We start from the raw sequence: 18,795 nt of genomic DNA on the forward strand, positions 1-18,795 counted from the left end.
AATTGTTGTATCTTCTTGTTGAATTGTCCCCTTTATTATTATATAGAGTCTTTCTTTGTCTCTTGTTAGAGTCTTTGTTTTAAAGTCAGTTTTTCCAATATTAGTATTGCTACTCTTATTTTTTAATAATATTTATTTTGTTATATTAGTCACCATACAGTACATCCCCAGTTCTTGATGCAATGTTCCATGATTCATTACCTGCATATAACACCCAGTGCACCATGCAATATGTGTCCTCCTTAATACCCATCACTGGCCTATCCCATTCCCCCACCCCCTCCCCTCTGAAACCCTCAGTTTGTTTCCCAGAGTCCATAGTCTCTCATGGTTCATTCCCCCTTCTGTTTACCCCCCCTTCATTCTTCCCTTCCTTCTCCTACCGATCTTCCTATTTCTTATGTTCCATAAATGAGTGAAACCATATGATAATTGTCTTTCTCTGCTTGACTTATTTCACTTAGCATAATCTCCTCCAATCCCATCCATGTTGCAGCAAATGTTCACAAATCATTCTTTTTGATAGCTGAGTAATATTCCATTGTACATATGGACCACATCTTAATCCAGTCATCTGCTGAAGGGCATCTTGGCTCCTTCCACGATTTAACTATTGTGGACAATGCTGTTATGAACATTGGGGTGCATATGGCCCTTTTCTTCACTACGTCTGTATCTTTGGGGTAAATACCCAGTAGTGCAATGGCTGGATCATAGGGTAGCTCAATTTTTAACTTTTTAAGGGACCTCCACACTGTTTTCCAAAGTGGCTCTGGTTTCTCTTCAGATCGCATAAATCTTTCGCCTTTTGCTACTCTTATTTTTGACATCAATTTGCATGGATAAATATTTCTTTGTCCCCTCATTTTCAATCTGCAAGTATCGTCAAGTCTAAAATGTGTCTTTTGTAGGCAGCATAGAGATAAGCCTTGTTTTTTTAATCCATTCTGTAACCCTATGTCTTTTGATTAGAGCATTCAGTCCATTTACATTCAAAGTAATTAATGATAGATGTGTATTAATTGCCATTTTATTACTTGTTTTGTAGTTGTTCCTAAAGGTTTGCTTTGATCTTTTCTTGTCTTTCATGGTTTGCTGGTTTTCTTTAGTGATATATTTGGATATCTTTCTCTTTATTCTTTGCATAGCTATTTGTGGTTTGTGATATATGGTTACCATTAGGTTTGTATATAACAACTTCTGCAAACAACAGGCTATATTAAGTTGATGGTCACTTAAGTTTGAACCCATTCTTTTCTCCTCTCATCCTCATGTTTTAGGTATATGTTATTATATTTTATATTTTTTTTAGTTCCTTGATTGATTTTTCACAATTATTCATTGTTAGTGCTTTTGTGTTTCCTGCCTTCATACTTTCATTTTTGGTCTCTCTTTTCCACTCAAATTGTCCTCTTTAGTATTTCTTGCATGGCCAGTTAGTGGTTATGAACTCCTTATTTTTTGTTTGTCTGGGAAACTCTATCTCTCCTTCTATTCTGAATGATAGTCTTGCTTGATAGAGTAGTCTTGACTATATATTTTTCCCATTTGGCACTTTGAATATATCATGACACTTCTTTCTGGCTTGGAAAGTTTCTGCTGAAAAATCGGCTGCTAGCCTTCTAGGATTTCTGTTATATGTAACTGTCTTGTCTTGTTCTGTCTTACTGCTTTTAAGATTTTTTTTTCTTTTTCACTATATTTTGCAAATTTAATTACAATATGTCTTGTTGTTGGTCTGCTTTTGTTGATTTTGTTGGGAGTGTTGGGAGACACTGATACTATCTCTGTGCCTCCTGGATCTGGATATCTGTCTCCTTCCCCAGATTAAGGAAGTTTTCTGGCATTATTTCTTCAAATAAATTCCCAGCTCTCCTTTTTCTCTCTTCTTCTTCTGAAACTCCTATAATACTAACATTATTACATTTGATGTGGTCACTGACTTCTCTCACTCTATTCTCATTTTGTGTATTTCTTTTTTCTCTCTTTTGTTCAGATTGATTAATTTCCATTACTCTGTCTTTAACCACTAATTCATTCCTCTGCTTCTTCCAGTCTACTGTTCATTCCATCAATAATGTTTCTTATTTTTTTATCGAGCCCTTTATCTCTGCTCTGTTATTCCTTATCTATGTTTTAATTGTCTCACTGATGTCCTCCACTCTTTTCTCAATTTTGAGGAGTATACTTATGATCACTGCTTTAAATTCTCCAACAGGCATGTTACTTATACCTGTTTCATTTGGACCTCTGGCCATAGCTTTGTCCTGTTCTTTCATTTCTGACAAATTCCTCTGTCTTCTCATTTTTTCTAAGTCTCTGTGTCTGTTTTTCTGTGTTGGGAAAGTCTGCTATGTCTCCTACTCTTGAGGGTAATGGCTTTATGAAGAAGACGTGTAGTGCCCCCCAGTTTAGTGTCCCTTGTTCCTCAGTGCCTAGTGCTTTCTGGTAGTGTCTCGAATGTATGCTGTGTGTGCTCTTCTGTTGTGTCCTGGACCCTTCATCCTTCAGGCCAGTTGTCTGCAGAGGCTCTCTTTGCTTGTTGTGGGCAGTGTTTGGGCTCTGGCCTGAATGTGGTGCATTTTAAGTAGGTGCGCTCTGGTCTGCTTGTGAAATGAGACCTGTCACCACTGACTTCAGAACAAAGGTCTTGCAAAACTCTCTGGTCAGGAGACATGGTGTGGATAGGTGTTTGGGCCAGTGTTCTGGGAGAGGGGTCCTGCTACACTGATACTGAGGCAAGTCTGACTCAGAAGGGCAGTTCCACTGGTGTGTGGGGGCTTGATGTAAGCAAGTTAGGTAGTGAGTGTCCATGCTGCACTGGTTCCCACTGTGCTTATGCTGAGGGGTGGGGGAGGGAAATTGCACCTGCCAGTTCCTTTGTTCCAGGAGGGGTCTCTCCATGAACACTGTCTCTCTGGGACACACTCAGAGATGAGCAACTAACTTCTTCACTGGGTGCTCCAGGCTTTTGTCAAATCACTGTTTCCATGCCATACATCCATGGACTTTTGGCCTACTTTCTCTCCAAGAGCAGCCCAATGCCCTCTGAGTTCTTCCAGAGCCAAGCACACTGACTTTTAAAACACCAGGCTTTAAGCATACTAGTTGCAAGAACTCGTGAAATTCAGGCCCTCTCACTTTCTAAGCCAATTGCTATGGGGATTTGTTTTTCCTGTGCACTGCCATGTGTGCTAGTCTGTCTCTCATCCTTTTCTGAACTGTGGCTCCCTCCACACTGCAGCAGCCATGATCCATTTCTCTCCCAAACCATGTCTCCCTACTTCCTACATTCTTTAAAGTACCTCTTCTCTAACTTTAGTTGTGGAGTTTGTTCTACCAGTCTTTTGGTTGATTTCTCCTATCTCTTCTGTGATTTGTATAACTTTGTAATTCTTTTTCAGAAAAGATTGGTGTATTCTATGTTCTCTGATTCCCATATAAATTCTAGTATAAGCTTTCCAACTTTTGCGGTGTATTGTGTTGATTGATTTGTGGATATTGAACCACCTGTGCAGCCCAGGAATAAAACCCACTTGGTCGTGGTGAATAAATCCTGTAATGTACTGTTGGATTCAATTTGCTAGTATTTTTCTGAGAATTTTTTGCATCCCGACATTCATCAGGGATATTGGCCTGTAATTCTCCTTTTTCATGGGGTCTTTGTCCGGTTTTGGAATCAAGGTCACTGGCCTTGTAGAATGAGTTTGGAAGGTTTCCTTCCATTTCTATTCTTAGAATAGTTTGAGGATAGGTTTTAACTCTTCTTTAAATGTCTGCTAGAATTCCCCTGGGAAGCCAACTGGCCCTGGACTTTCATTTTTGGGGAGATTTTTGATTAGATTCGATTTCTTTGCTGGTTATATGTCTGTTCAAATTTTTTATTTCTCGTATTTCAGTTTTGGTAGTTTGTATGTTTCTAGGAATTTGTCCATTTCTTCCACATTGCCCAGTTCAGTGGCATACAATATTTCATAATATTCTCTTATGATTATTTGTATTTCAGTGGTGTTGTTTGTTATCTCTCTTCTTTCATTCATGATTTTATTTATTTGGGACCTTTCTCTTTTCTTTTTGACAAGTCTGGCTTAAGGTTTATCAATTTTATTACTTCTTTCAAAGAACCAGCTCTTACTTCCATTGATCTGTTCTACTGGTTTTGTTGTTGTTGTTGTTTCTGTATCTTTTATTTCTGATCTAGTCTTTATTATTTGCCTTCTTCTGCTGGCTTTAGGCTTTATTTGTTATTCCTTTTCTTCTCCTTAGGTGTAAGGTAGGTTGTATATTTGAGATTTTTTTTTTTACTTCTTGAGGTAGGCCTGTATTGCAATAGACTTCCCTCTTAGGACTGCCTTTGCTGCATCCCAAAGGTTTTGGACTGTCATGTTTTCATTTTCATTTGCTTCCATGTATTTTTTTATTTCTTTGATTTCCTGGCTGGCCCACTCATTGTTTAGTAGCATGTTCTTCAACCTCCATGTATTTGTGGCCTTTCCAAATATTTTTCTTGTGGTTGACTTCAAGTATCATACCGTTGTGGTCTGAAAATATGTATGGTATGATCTCTATCTTTCTGTACTTGTTGAGGGCTGATTTGTGACCCAGTATGTGATTTATTCTGGAGAATGTTTCGTGTGCACTCAAAAAGAATGTGTATTTTGCTGCTTTAGGATGAAATGGTCTGAATATATCTGTGAAGTCCACCTGGTCCACTGTGTCATTCAAAGCCATTGTGGTTTTTTTTTTTTTTTTAATTTTTTGCTTAGATGATCTGTCCATTGATGCAAGTGGGGTGTTAAAGTCCCCTACCATTATTGTATTATTATCAAAGAGTTTCTTTATGTTTACTATTCGTTGATTTATCCATTTGGGTGTTCCCAATTTGAGGGCATAAATATTACATTGATACATGTTCTTGATGGATAGACCCCTTAATTATGATATAATGCCCTTCTTCATCTCTTGTTACAGTCTTTGTTTTAAAATCTTGTTTGTCTGATATAGTATGGCTACTCCAACTTTCTTTTGATGTCCATTAGCATGATAGAGGGTTCTCTATCCCCTCACTTTCAATCTGCAGGTGTCTTTAAGTCTAAAATGAGTCTCTTGTAGGCAGCATATATATGGGTCTTGGTTGTTTTTTTTTTAATTTAAATCCAATTAGCCAATATATAGTACATCATTAGTTTCAGAAGTAGAGTTCATTATTCATCAGTTGCATATAGCACCCAGTACTTTTTTTTTAAATCCATTCTGTTACCCTATGTCTTTTGATTGAAGCATTTATTCAATTTACATTCAGAGTGATTACTGAAACATACGAATTTAGTGTCACTGTGTTACCATTAGAGTTGGTGTTTCTGGTAATGTTCTCTGTTCTCTGTTCCTTTCTAGTCTTTGTGGCTTTTGGTTTTTTCTTCCCCACTCAGAGTCCACCTTCATATTTCTTGCAAGGCTGGTTTACTGCTCACAAACTCCTTTAGTTTTTGTTTGTTTGGGAAACTCTTTATCTCTCATTCTATTCTAAATGACAGCCTTGCTGGTTAAAGTACTCTTGGCTACAATTTTTTTCCATTCAGCACATTGAATATATATTGCCATTCTCTTTTGGCCTACCAAATTTCTGTGGACAGATCTGCTGGGAACCTGATCTGTCTTCCCTTGTAGGTTAAGGATTTTTTTCCCCCTGCTGCTTTCAGGATTCTTTCCTTGTCTGTATTTTGTGAATTTGTCTATGATATGCTTTGGTAATGCGCAGATTTTGTTGCATTTAATGGGAATTTTCTGTGCCTCCTGGATTTTGATGTCTGTGTCCTTCCCCAGATTAGGGAAGTTTTCAGCTCAAATAAACCTTCTGCTCCTTTTGCTCTTTCTCTATCTTCTTGGATTTCTGTGATGCGAATGTATTACATTTTAATAAGTCACTGAGTTGCCTATGTCTACCTTGGTGACCCAATACCTTTCTTTCCCTCTTCTTTTTAGCTTCATTATTTTCCATAATTTTGTCTTCTGTATCATTGATTCATTCCTCTGCCTCGTCCATCCTCATTGTTATGGCAGCCATTCAGTTTTGAATCTCAGTTGTAGCATTTTTAATTTTGGCCTGACTAGATTTTAGTTATTTTTGTCTCTGCAGTAAGGAATTCTCTAGTGTCTTCTGTGCTTTTTTCAAGCACAACTAGTTTCTTTATAATCATTGTTTTAAATTCTAGTTCAGACATCTTACTTATATCTATTGAATAAATCCCTGGCCACTAGTTCTACTTCCTTTTGTAGTGAATTCCTCCATCTTGTCATTTTGTCCAGAAAAAAACAAAATAAATAAAAACTAGATCCTGGGTGTGTTTTAGTCTGTTTGTTTAAAGAAACTAGACACAAAAGTAATAGATAAATAAATAAATATATATATATATATATTAAAATAATAAAATTTAAAAAGGAATTAAAAAATAAAGTAATAAAAAAGAAAAAGGAAACTAAATTCCTACTTCTCCTAGAGCTGAAGTTTTGCAGCACTCTATGATAAGTAGACTTGGTGTGTGTGAGGGGTCTGTGCTGGTCTTCTGGGAGAGGGCCCTATGATGCTGATTCTCAGGTGGACTTGCCCTAGTGGAGATCCACCTGTAGGGCACAGGGTGGGTGGACTTGGTGCAAGCAGCTCCAGCCTCCACTATGGGTGGCACTGTTTGCTACCTGAGGACTTTCAGTGCTGATGGGTAGGGTGAAAATGGTGCCCCAATCTCTAGCCCTGGAGCTGAAAGTTTGCACCTGCCACTGTTCAGGAAGCCCTCACAGAAGAGCAAACAATCACCTTTCTTGTGTCCCTGGCTTCTGTCAGATCCCTGCCTTCACCCTGCCTGTGTCCAAGCTGTTTTATCAAAGTTACATAGCTGGGTTTCAAAACTCCAAATTTTAAGGACTCCCATGGCATGAACCTGCACTGATCCTCTGGGTGAGGGTCTGGCCATGCTTTTGCCATTTGCTGGGCCATCCCAAGAAAGCAGTTCTATGACCACAAAGGGGTTCAGAGTTTAAGGCAAGGTGGATCAGAAAGCTGGCACCAGGGCTCACTGTACTCAGCTGGAGTCCCTCCTCCTATGTCCCATAACAGTGAAGCATGTTGGTGCCATCCATTCTTCTTGCAACCCAGGGGATCCTCAGACCATGGTGTCCACTCCTGGGTCTCCTTCCTCCTTCCCCACCTGAGCACCATTAAGCCAGGCATGACCCCGGCAGTGACAGAGTTGTGGTTTTTTTTGACATTTTTTAAAAATAATTTTTTATTGTGTTATGTTAGTTACCATACAGTATATCCTTAGTTCTTGATGTAGTGTTCCATGATTCATTATTTGCGTATAACACCCAGTGTACCATGCAATATGTGCCCTCTTTAATACCCATCACCAATTTTACAATCCATTGCTTATAAAGCTTGCAGTAGTCTCCCTAAGCAGGGTTCCCTCCCCTCCACAGCACTCACAGTTCTTATCTCCCCCAGTCAAGTCTCTGCACCTCCTACCTTCCAGAAGGTGTCGCTTTTCTACCTGTAGACTTGCCGTTTTGTTCTCAATCCTCAGATTGATTTCCTTCTTGTTCAGATTGATTCGATAATTATCTGTGTTTAAGGGACAAGGCAAGTTTAGGGTCCCCCTACTCCTCCACCATCTTAACTCCTCCACCCATGATAACTAATTGTAATCTGAAATGAATCTTATAGAACTAGAATCAAGGTCCATGGGGCTGCATTCCTTCTGGAAGCTCCAGAGGTGACTCTGCTTCCTTGCCTTTTCCAGCTTAGGCGTGCCTTCATCCTTGGCTCCTGGCCCCTTCCTCCATCTTGAAAGCCAGCAACACAGCATCTTCTAGTCTTAGAAATAAACTTTTAAATATCTTCATGGTGCATGTGGTGTCATCAGTCTTTTTAAAAAAGATTTTATTTATTTGACAGAGAGAGAGCACAAGGAGGGGGAGCAACAGGCAGAAAGAGAGAGAGAAGTAGGCTCCCTGCAGAGTGGGACCTAATGTGGGACTCAATTCCAGGACTCTGGGATCATGACCTGAGCTGAAGGCAGATGCTTAACTGACTGAGCCACCCAGACACCCTGTCAACAGTCTTCAAATCCAAACTATTCTCCTGGGAGAAGGTTTATCCCAACTTTTGCGGAGTAACCATAAAAAAATGTGGCATCATAAACATGAGATCTAGGTGATGACCAATGGCACCTTGAGATCTTTGTGGTCTTTCTTTTGGCTTATTAATCGGGAACAGGCTATAGTGTGCAACACCTGGACTGACATCACAATTTACTTTTTGGTGAGTACTCAAAGCTCTGCTGTTTTGTGAAGCAATTGTTAGGCCCTTCTGAGCCTTTGCTATGAATTAACAGCCACAAGTTGGCTTTTAAGGACAAAGGTACAGATTGGATTATTTTCTGAAATAGCCTTGGGTCATGTGTTTCAACCTCCATTTGTCTGTATGTCTCAGACTGAATTTTGCATCTCATTTTCAGCCTGGCTATGACAAACAGTAGGATCAGGGAATTGTTAATGCCCTGTAGTTGTGGCTGTGTTTACCAGCTAAGCTTTAAGCTCTATTTTCCAGAACATTGAATGTGAGTGCAGGGTTCCTCAAGTGGCTGTTCATGTTTGAAAGAATGTCCCAATATGGCATGCTATGGTCCATACACCAAAGGATAGATGACTCACTAGGACTCTGCGAGCCTTAAAAATGCTTCTGCTGTTGCTGCTTCCCATGCTTCTGTTGAAAAAAAAAATGATCTTGGTTCTCAAAGTTATTGGAGAAAACATCTTGGCTTCTCTATGGCACAGACCTTTATGGGAAACAGTAGTGGTTTCCCTCTGCCCCTCCTAAGGGGTTAGAGAGTAACATTACTTTCTTAAATATTATAAAATAAACCAACAAATATTTTGGTTTCTATTGCTTTGATATACCATGTCAAGAGGATTAGTTCAAACTCTAGTTAGGCCCATGGTCTCTAAACCCAATAAAGCTACAATAGGTCGGGGGGGGGGAAGGGGGGTTGACTATGATGATGTTGATTGAGATTTACTGAATAAAGAGGTCTACAAGTATAAGCAGTGCAAAAACCTCCCCCCCAACAGGTATACCCAGTAACCACCCCTGAATACTTTAATACAGGGGGAGGAAACAGAAACAGAGTTCCATGATTAGATCCAATTGGAAATTGAAATTTTACTGAAGAACTTAATGCAACAGGAAGTAAAAAGCATGGTTACTGGCTCATACACCTTTATAATACAGGCTTGAAATTAACTCTGACCACTGCTGGGATGCATATGGAAGGCATATTTTAAGACCCCTAAGTCAACAATCTATTAAGAAACTAATCAGAATTATTAAAACAGGCCTACAATATTCACCCACCCCAACATTTCAGGCTTGACCCTCAAAATTCCATCTCCTCTGTTGACTGTTCATGTCACAAAAGATAGTCCAATCCACTGTACCATTAATTAGTACATGTATTTTTCACTAATCAAAATACGCACAATGAAGGACACCACTTAATGAAAAAAATGGCATGTGTCAACGGGTATATAATTTCACCAAACACCCAAGCAGATGAAAAGCTTTTACTGACCCTGAACAAACTCCTTTTAACACTGATACTAGACAATTTTCCTCAGGGCTGCACCCTCCCCTCAATTATAGGAATACTTTGATCCTGCTGATTAGTCAAGCAGCCACTATCAAAGAAGCTTTAGATAGCTTTGAATTATGGCTTCCCATGACGAATGACTCCAAACCCCAAAATTTCCCTGTGAAGGGAATAAATCATCCTATCAAGGTAAGCCCCTATGTTGGAATTTTTCGGGTGGCTACCCATTATAAGAGGACCCAGACAAAAGATCTAGTATTGCAGAGTACACAACATAGTCTTCTCTAATATCTGATGTTGGGTAACAGTCCCTAAAAACTTTAAGCCTATCTTTAGCATGTTCATCCAAATCATCCAAAATCCCATTCCTCCTCCTCTGAATACAAACCTTTAGAATATAGGACTCAGTATACTTCCTTTCTCTGATCTGAGAAAAAGCAGCCACCTCAAACCTGATAAAGACTCAGCATGCTGTCTGGTTTTCAAATAACACTTGAAGACAATTGCACCTATGTTTCCTTATTAATGCATCGGTTCCATCATATAAATAGACCTTTATAATACATCTACCCAAATAACTATCTTTCCTGGGGACCCCACCACATTTAAAGTGAGGACTTTTTAGGGAATGACAGGCATAGAAAGAGGACAAACAAATTCATCTCACTCTGACTATTCAATTACCTTGCCCAACTTCTCAGTGGTCAGTCCCGTAGCCTTCAACTTTCCTATAATTGCAGTGGGTGGTCTAATACAACAAACTGCCCGTTAGAATAAAACCAAGTCTCTTAAACTTAGTTTTGAATAAGCCAAGTAGAACCCTGTGAACTTACCCACACCTATTGAGATTGTCAATATGGCTCAAAATAAACTAAAACAGGGCCATCAGGAACTGACACTCATTATACAGAACTCATTAAAGAACAGAGTAATAACCTGTACATTTTCTCCCTTCAATAGTTACATATGGAATATTTGTCTCAAATACAGGAAACAAATGTTGATAAACTATGGACTACTGCAACCTCAAAGTGATCATATTACCCATTAAGGTTCTTAGATCTTATAACATTAAAATGACTGAGAAACCATCCTATCATCTACTAATCATTTACATCAGGGACTATTTTACAGCCTCCCAGATGAAATTTGCTTTCACACTGAAGGGTACACAATACACCTTGACCCATATACCCATGGAGTATCTCAACAATCCTTCCATTTCACACACTCTGCTAACAATGCCTTCGTTGCATCTAATAGTCCCTAGGCATTCAGGGGCATCATTAGTTGATGACGTCCTCTACTGTACAGATTCATTTAACACACTCCTTAGGACTTACAGACATTCACAGAAAGGCTTACAAAGAGGGAATGAGCAATTGCCCTATACCAAATACAAAACCCTGCCATTGAAGTTAAATTCCTAGGAATCATTTAGTCATTAAGGGGTACTCTATCCCTGAAACTGTCAAGAAACAGCCTCTCAGAATCAATCACTCAATCAATAAATAAAGCCCAACATGTCTTGGGGGTTTTTTTTGGCAGGGGTCTTCCTAAGGCAATATTTTCTCCATTTTCAAATTCTACTTTAGGTGGAAGGTGCAACATGGCAGAGTATGAGGACCCTAAGCTCACTCCATCCCACATTTACAACTAGGTATCACTCACATCTGAGTCAATAAACTGGAGAGTGATCTGAAGACTGGTGGAACAAACCCCACAGCTAGATGTAGAGAAGAAGCCGCATTGGACAGGTTAGGAAGGGCAGAAGCAGTGGTCTGGAGCTTCCTGCAGTGGGGGAGCAGCTGCAGTCCTGGAGAGGGGAAAGTACCAGGGAGCCCACATAGGGAAAATGAATCGCCATAATGTCTGGTCTTGAAAACTAGAGGGGCTAAACTCTGAGTTTGTATAACCAGTGGGACTTGAAGCCTGGAGTTTTATTTTTTTATTTTTTTAAGGTTTTATTTTAATTCCAGTGTAGCTAACATACAGTGTTATATTAGTTTCAAGTATACAACTTAGTGATTCAACACTTTTATACAACACCCAGTGCTCATCATGATAAGTGCACTCCTTAATCGAAGCCTGGAGTTTTAAAAGTCAGCTGGGTCAGCACTGGGCAAGCCAGGAGTGTGAGTGATAGCTGGGTTCCTACCCTTAAAGAGACAACAGCTTGAGGAGAGTCAACATAGAAGTGACAGCTTGCACAATGGGAAAGGCATCTGTTTTTACTGATTTTGGAGTATTTTTTAATGTATTTTTTAATAATAATATTTTTATTGTATTATGTTATTCACCATACAGTACATCCCTGGTTTTTTATGTAAAGTTCCATAATTCATTAGTTGCATATAACACCCAGTGCATATATTGCATGGTGCACTGGAGTATTTTTTAGTGTATTGATGGTTTATTTTTGCCCAGTTTTATTGAGATATAATTGACATTAAACATTGTAGAAGGTTAAGGTGTACAACACAATGATTTTATAGATAGATGATAGATAGATAGATATAGACAACTATAAAGACAGAGATATAGAGAGATATTACCACAGTAAGTTTAGTTAACATCTATCACCTCGCGTAGTTACACATTTTTTCTTATAATGAGAATTTTAAGATCTTATTATATGTTGGGGGACTTCTCTGGGAACAAAGGAGCTGGCAGGTACCATTTCCTCCCCTGCCCGTAGGCATAAAGACAGAGCTTTGCAGGAGGTGCTACTGCAAAGACACTTGCTTCTTAACTTGCTAGCAGTGCACCCCACCCATGAGTTCTCCTGAGCATTTTCTCACTCTAATCCTGCTGACCTTGGCCCTGGGCTTAGCCAGATTTTGTTAATGAAGTACAAGCCAGCCCAGCCACTGCCTCTACACATTGCCCCCTTGCAGCCACTGCACTTTGGGGGATTGGCCTAGGACAGGTGGCTCAGTGCAAATATTGTAATGCCACATGTGCCCCAGCCAGCCACCATGCTCCATGCCTAGCCTCTGCACACACAGACACCATGCCTCACCCAGTCGCAGTGCCCTTGTCACCACCTCAGCCACATGCCCTATCCCCAGCTGCTCCACCTCAGTGCAAATTTTGCTACCATTGCCACCCCACCCCTGAGCCTTCCTAATGTCATGGGCCCTCAGAACCAGCCTTCTTGGGTCTCACTAACACCAGAGAGAGCAAGCATAGCTCCAAACAGGCAGGGAATTGGTACAGAAGTCTGGACTGAAAGGGAAAACTACTCAGACACGATGGCAGGATGCAAGCAGCACACATAGGAGGCTCCCCTGAAGGGCCAGGTCTTGATGAATAAGGGACACTGCACTGCAGGACACTATAGGACATCTTTTTCATAAAGCCATTACTTTCAAGAGTAAAGGACATAGTTGACTTTCCTAAAACACAGAAACAGACACAGAGAGGTAGAGAAAATGAAGAGACAACGGAATTTGTCCCAAATGAAAGAACACAACCCAATCACAGGAGGAGATCTAAGCAAAACAGAAATAAGTAGATTGGCTGATAGAGAATTTAAAGTAATGATCATAAAGATACTCACTGGACTAGAGAAAAGACTGGAGGACATCAGCAAGACTGTTAACAAAGAGATAGAATCAAGGATAAAGACCTCAATACATAAATTTAAAGCACAAAACATGAAAAAACAGTAGGCTACAGGCAACAGAGGAACTTAATCAATGACCTGGAGGATAGAGTAATGGAAAGCAATCAAGCTGAACAGGTAAGAGACAAATGCTTCATAAAGAGAAGAGACATAATAACTCCGCATTTAAGGGATCTCAGAAAAAGAGAATGATAAAGGGCAGAAAATATATTTGAAGAAATAATAGCTGAAAACTTCCATATCTGGGGAGGGAAACAGAGTTCCAGACTCAGGAGGCACAGAGATCTCCCAACAAATACAATGCAAGGAGGCCCACATTGAGATGAGTGATAAAGAAAGAGGGCTTTTTTTTTTAAGGATTAATTACTTTTATTTTTTTATTATGTTATGTTAGCTACCATACAGTACTTCATTGATTTTTGATGTAGTGTTCCATGCTTCATTGTTTGTGTATAACACCCAGTGCTCATTGCAATACCCAATTAATACCCATAATACTCCTTAATACCCATCACCATACTAACCCAATCCCCCACTCCCCTCCCCTCTGAAACCCTCAGTTTGTTTCCTGGAGTCCATAGTCTCTCATGGTTCGTCTCCCCCTCTGATTTCCCCCCCCTCATTTTTCCCTTCCTTCTCCTGATGTCCTCCATGCTATTCCTCATGTTCCACATATAAGTGAAATCATATGATAATTGTCTTCCTCTGCTTGACTTATTTCACTTAGCGTAATCCCCTCCAGTTCCATCCATGTCGATACAAGTGGTGGGTATTTATCCTTTCTGATGGCTGAGTAATATTCCATTGTATATATGGACCACATCTTCTTTATCCATTTGTCTGTTGAAGGCCATCTCAACTCCTTCCACAGTTTGGCTATTGTGGCTATTGCTGCTATGAACATTGGGGTGCATGTGCCCCTTCTTTTCACTACATCTGTATCTTTGGGGTAAATACCAGTAGTGGAATTGCTGGGTCATAGGGTAGCTCTATTTTTACCTTTTTGAAGAACCTCCATACTGTTTTCCAAAGTGGCTGTGCCAGCTCTTTTGCCCATTTTTTAATTAGATTATTTGTTTTGGGGTGTTGAGTTGTTAGGTTCTTTACATATTTTGGATACTAACCCTTGATCAGATATGTCATTTGCAAATATGTCATTTTCAAATATCTTCTCCCATTCCATAGGCTGCCTTTTAGTTTTGTTGATTGTTTCCTTCACAGTGCTGAAGCTTTTTATTTTGATGTAGGCCATTTTTGATGTTTGAATATAAACGACTTTCAAGCCCCATCACTACCTTTTATCCTTTTTATCCCATATCTGGGCAAACCAATAAAAAAAAAACATAAGCATTCTCTTCCTTGACATTATGAGGACCTAAAACCACAAAAGTCCTAGCCCATGCTCAGATACGTTCCCCTACACCTCATGTCTCAGACACAATAAAAGCTAAAGCCATACCTTTGCTTTGTTTTTGTCACCCTGAATGGCATGCAGCAAACCTGCTCTTGAAAGAAAATCCCACAGTGTGATAAATAAACTTTTGAATACCTTTTTTTGCATGAGCTACTATCAGTGTTGACATCTAAATTATGAAACTTCTTTGGTGTCCATTCCACACTCCACACAGTGACCATAAAAAAATTGAGTTTTCTTTAAAGTGCCAATTTGGAAAAACAAAAAATGTAAATAGGCAAGTTAATTCCACTTATCTTTATTGATATGACTGCTATGTTTAGTATCATTCTTGTTATATTATCTATTTATAAATTAAGAAATAATTCATATAGTATAAAAGTCACCCTTTTAGATTATACAATGGCTTTTAGTTTATTTATCAAGTTGTGCAACCATCACCACTATTTAATTCCAGAACATTTTTATCACTAAATAGAAGCCTCATACCCATTAGCAGTCACTCCCCATTTTCCCCCAAAAGCCCTCCTCGCAGGTGCTAGGCAACCCCTAATACACTTTATATATAGATTTTTCTCTTCTGTTCATTTAAAATATAGGGAACCACACAATACAAGGTCTTTTCTGACAAGTTTCTTTTACTTAGTATGATGTTTTGAAAGTTTATTCATATTGTAGCATATATCAGTACATTGTTCCTTTTTATGGCTAAACAATACTCCATTGAATAGATACATCACCTTTTGTTTATCCACTTATCAATTAGTAGACATTTGAGGTGTTTGGGTATTGTAAATAATGTCACTGTGAACATTTATGTACAAGTTTTTTTCTTAGACATACGTTTCCAATTCTCTTGGGTACATGTCAAAGTGTAGAATTGCTGGTTATATGGGGAATCTATGTTAAACTTCTTGAGGAACTGCCAAAATGTTTTCTAGAGTATCTGTACAATTTTAAAAATCCACTAATAATGGATGGAGGCTTCAATTTTACCACATCTTTACCCAAATATATTATTGTTCTTATGCCAGTTATACTATACTATACAGTCTTAATCGATATAGCTTTCTACCAAGTTCTAAATTGGGGAAGTGTAAGTCCTCCACCATTGCTCTTTTTCAGTATTATTTTGCTATTCTAGGTCCCTTGAATTTCATTAGGAATTTTAGTAACAGCTTGAAATTTCTGCAAAGAAAGCCAACCTGAATTCGGACAGCAATTGCACCAATCTGCAGATCATTTGGTGTAGTATTGCCATCTTAAGCACACTAAGTATTTTGAATATAAACATGGAATATCTTTCTATTTATTTAGATCTTTTAAAATTTCTTTAGCAATATTTTGTAGTTTTCAGTGTATAAATCTTGTATGTCTTTGGTTAAATATATTCTTACACTTTCATTCTTTTTGATGGTATTGTAAATGATATTATTTTCTTTACATTATTTTTGGTTATTTATTGATAGCACATATGAATACAATTCCATTTTATATTTTAGTTTTATACCTATAAATCTGCTGAACCTGTTTAATAGTTCTAATAGATTTTTAGTAGATTATTTAAGATTTTCTTTATACATAGCCACATCATAACTTTTTTCCTTTCTAATCTGGATGCATTTTATTTATTTTTCTTGTCTGATTTACATGGGTAGAACCTCCAGTACAATGTTTAATAGAAGTGGACAGCATGAGCATCCTCATAATGTTCCTAATTTTAGAGGAAAGACATTTAGTAGTTCACTATTAGATATGCTGTCAGCTGTGTGTTTTTCATAGATGCCCTTTACCTGGCTCAGAGAATTCCCTTCTATTCCTTCCTTGTTGAGTGTTTTATCATTAAAGGTCATATTGAGATGATCATGTGGTTTTGTCCTTTATTTTATTAATATGATTTATTGCATTATTTGATTTTCATATGATAAACCGATTTTGTATTCTTGGGATAAATCCCACTTGGTCATGGTGTCTAATTTTTTAATACATTGTTCGATCTGTTTTCCTTATATTTTGCTGAGGTTTTTTGCTCACATATATTCTCAAAAAGACATCCTATAATGTTTTTTTGCTGTTGCTGTTTTCCGGTATCTTTTTTTTTTGTTATAACACCCCCAACTTTATTTTTTTTCAGATTTTTAAAAATTTTGTTATGTTAGTCACCATATAGTACATCATTAGTGTTTGATGTAGTGTTCCATGATTCATTGTGTATAACACCCAGTGCACCATGCAATATGTGCCCTCCTTAATACCCATCACCGGGCTAGCCCATCCCCCCACCCCCTTCTCCTCTGACACCCTCAGATTGTTTCCTGGAGTCCATAGTCTCTCATGGTTCGTCTCCCCCTCTGATTTCCCCTCCTTCATTTTTCCCTTCCTTCTCCTAATGTCCTCCCTGTTATTCCTTATGTTCCACAAATAAGTGAAACCATATGATAATTGTCTTTTTCTGCTTGACTTATTTCACTTATCATAATCTCCTCCAGTTCCATCCATGTCGATGCAAATGTTGGGTAATCGTTCTTTCTGATGGCTGAGTAATATTCCATTGTATATATGGACCACATCTTCTTTATCCATTCATCTGTTGAAGGGCATCTCGGCTCCTTCCACAGTTTGGCTATTGTGGACATTGCTGCTATGAACATTGGGGTACATATGGCCCTTCTTTTCACTACATCTGAGTCTTTGGGGTAAATACTCAGTAGTGTAATTGCTGACACCCCAACTTTAAATAAGATCTCCCTCTGACCGACAGCAGCCCCCAGCTGTTGCTCTGTCTCCCATGAAACTGGAAGCAGGTGTCTGGACTTACTGTTCTCTCCTTCTCTTTTGAACTTACCCCAAACTCTCCTTGGTTCCCACCACTGCCTAGAAACTACTTTTGTCAAGCATCCCAGGGACCTGGATTTGGGCATGCTGAGATCCCTGTTTTGTGATATCTTTGATTCTGGTATCTGGGTAATACTGGCCTCATAGAATGTATTAGAAATTGTTACTTCCTCTTTTATTTTTTGAATATTTTTTGTTCCATATTGGTATTGATTGTTCTTCAAATGCCTGGCAGAATTCACCAGTGAAGCCATCTGGTCCCGAGCTTTTAATTTTGATAAGTTTGTTAAAGTTAAGTTAATCTTTTTAATTATATACATTCTCCTTTTCAGTCAGTTTTGACAGTTTGTATCTTTCTAGGAATTTGCTCATTTCATTTAAGTTATTCTTTGTTGACTTGCAGATTTTTTTTTTTTGTATTGGACTCTCATAAGGTTTTTAATATTCGTAAGACCATTAGAAATATCTCCTCTGGTTACTGGATTTTAGTAATTTGAGTCTTTTATTCTTTTTCTCTTAGTAACTCTAGCTAAATGTTTGTCATTTTTTTTTGATATCTTCAAGGGAGCCAAAATTTGTCTCATAGATTTTATTGTTATTATATTTTCTTTTTCATTAGTATCTTATCTAATATTTATTATTTTTTCCTTATGCTTGATTTGGGTTTGGATTATCTTCTTTTTCTAGTTTTTAAAGGTTGAAGTTTAGATTGTTGATTTGAGATCTTTCTTTTTTAATATAGATGTTTATATTTAAATTTCTCTCAAAACATTACTTTAGCAAAATCTTGTAGGTTGGTTTGTTGTATTTTTATTTTAATTCACCTCAATGTATGTTCTATTTTTTGTGTAATTTTTTCTTTAATTCATAGGTTATTTAGAAGTGAGTAGTTTAATTTCTACATGTTTGAGAGTTTCTCGAATTTTGTTCTGGTACTGATTTCTAATTTAATTCTATAGCAGTCAGACAACATGTTTTTCATGATTTTAATCCTTTTAAATTACAAGGCTTGTTCCATTGCCTGCCTATGTTCTAACCTGGAAAATGTTCCATGTGCACATGAGAAAAATTTGTATTCTATAGTTGTTGGGTTGAGTTTCCTATAGATGTCTATTAGATCTATTTTGGTTGGAGTGCTGTTGAATTCTTTCTCTTCATTGATATTCTGCCTAATTTTCTATCAATAACTTGGAGCAGGGTATTGGAGTTTTAAACTATTATTCTTGAATTGTTCATTTCTTCCTTCATTTATCTCAGATTTGCTTTACATATTTTGT

Source organism: Ursus americanus, chromosome X, assembly GCF_024610735.1.
Source record: "Ursus americanus isolate L20-20 chromosome X, mUrsAme1.1.p, whole genome shotgun sequence".
In the NCBI taxonomy this organism is placed as follows: Eukaryota; Metazoa; Chordata; class Mammalia; order Carnivora; family Ursidae; genus Ursus; species Ursus americanus.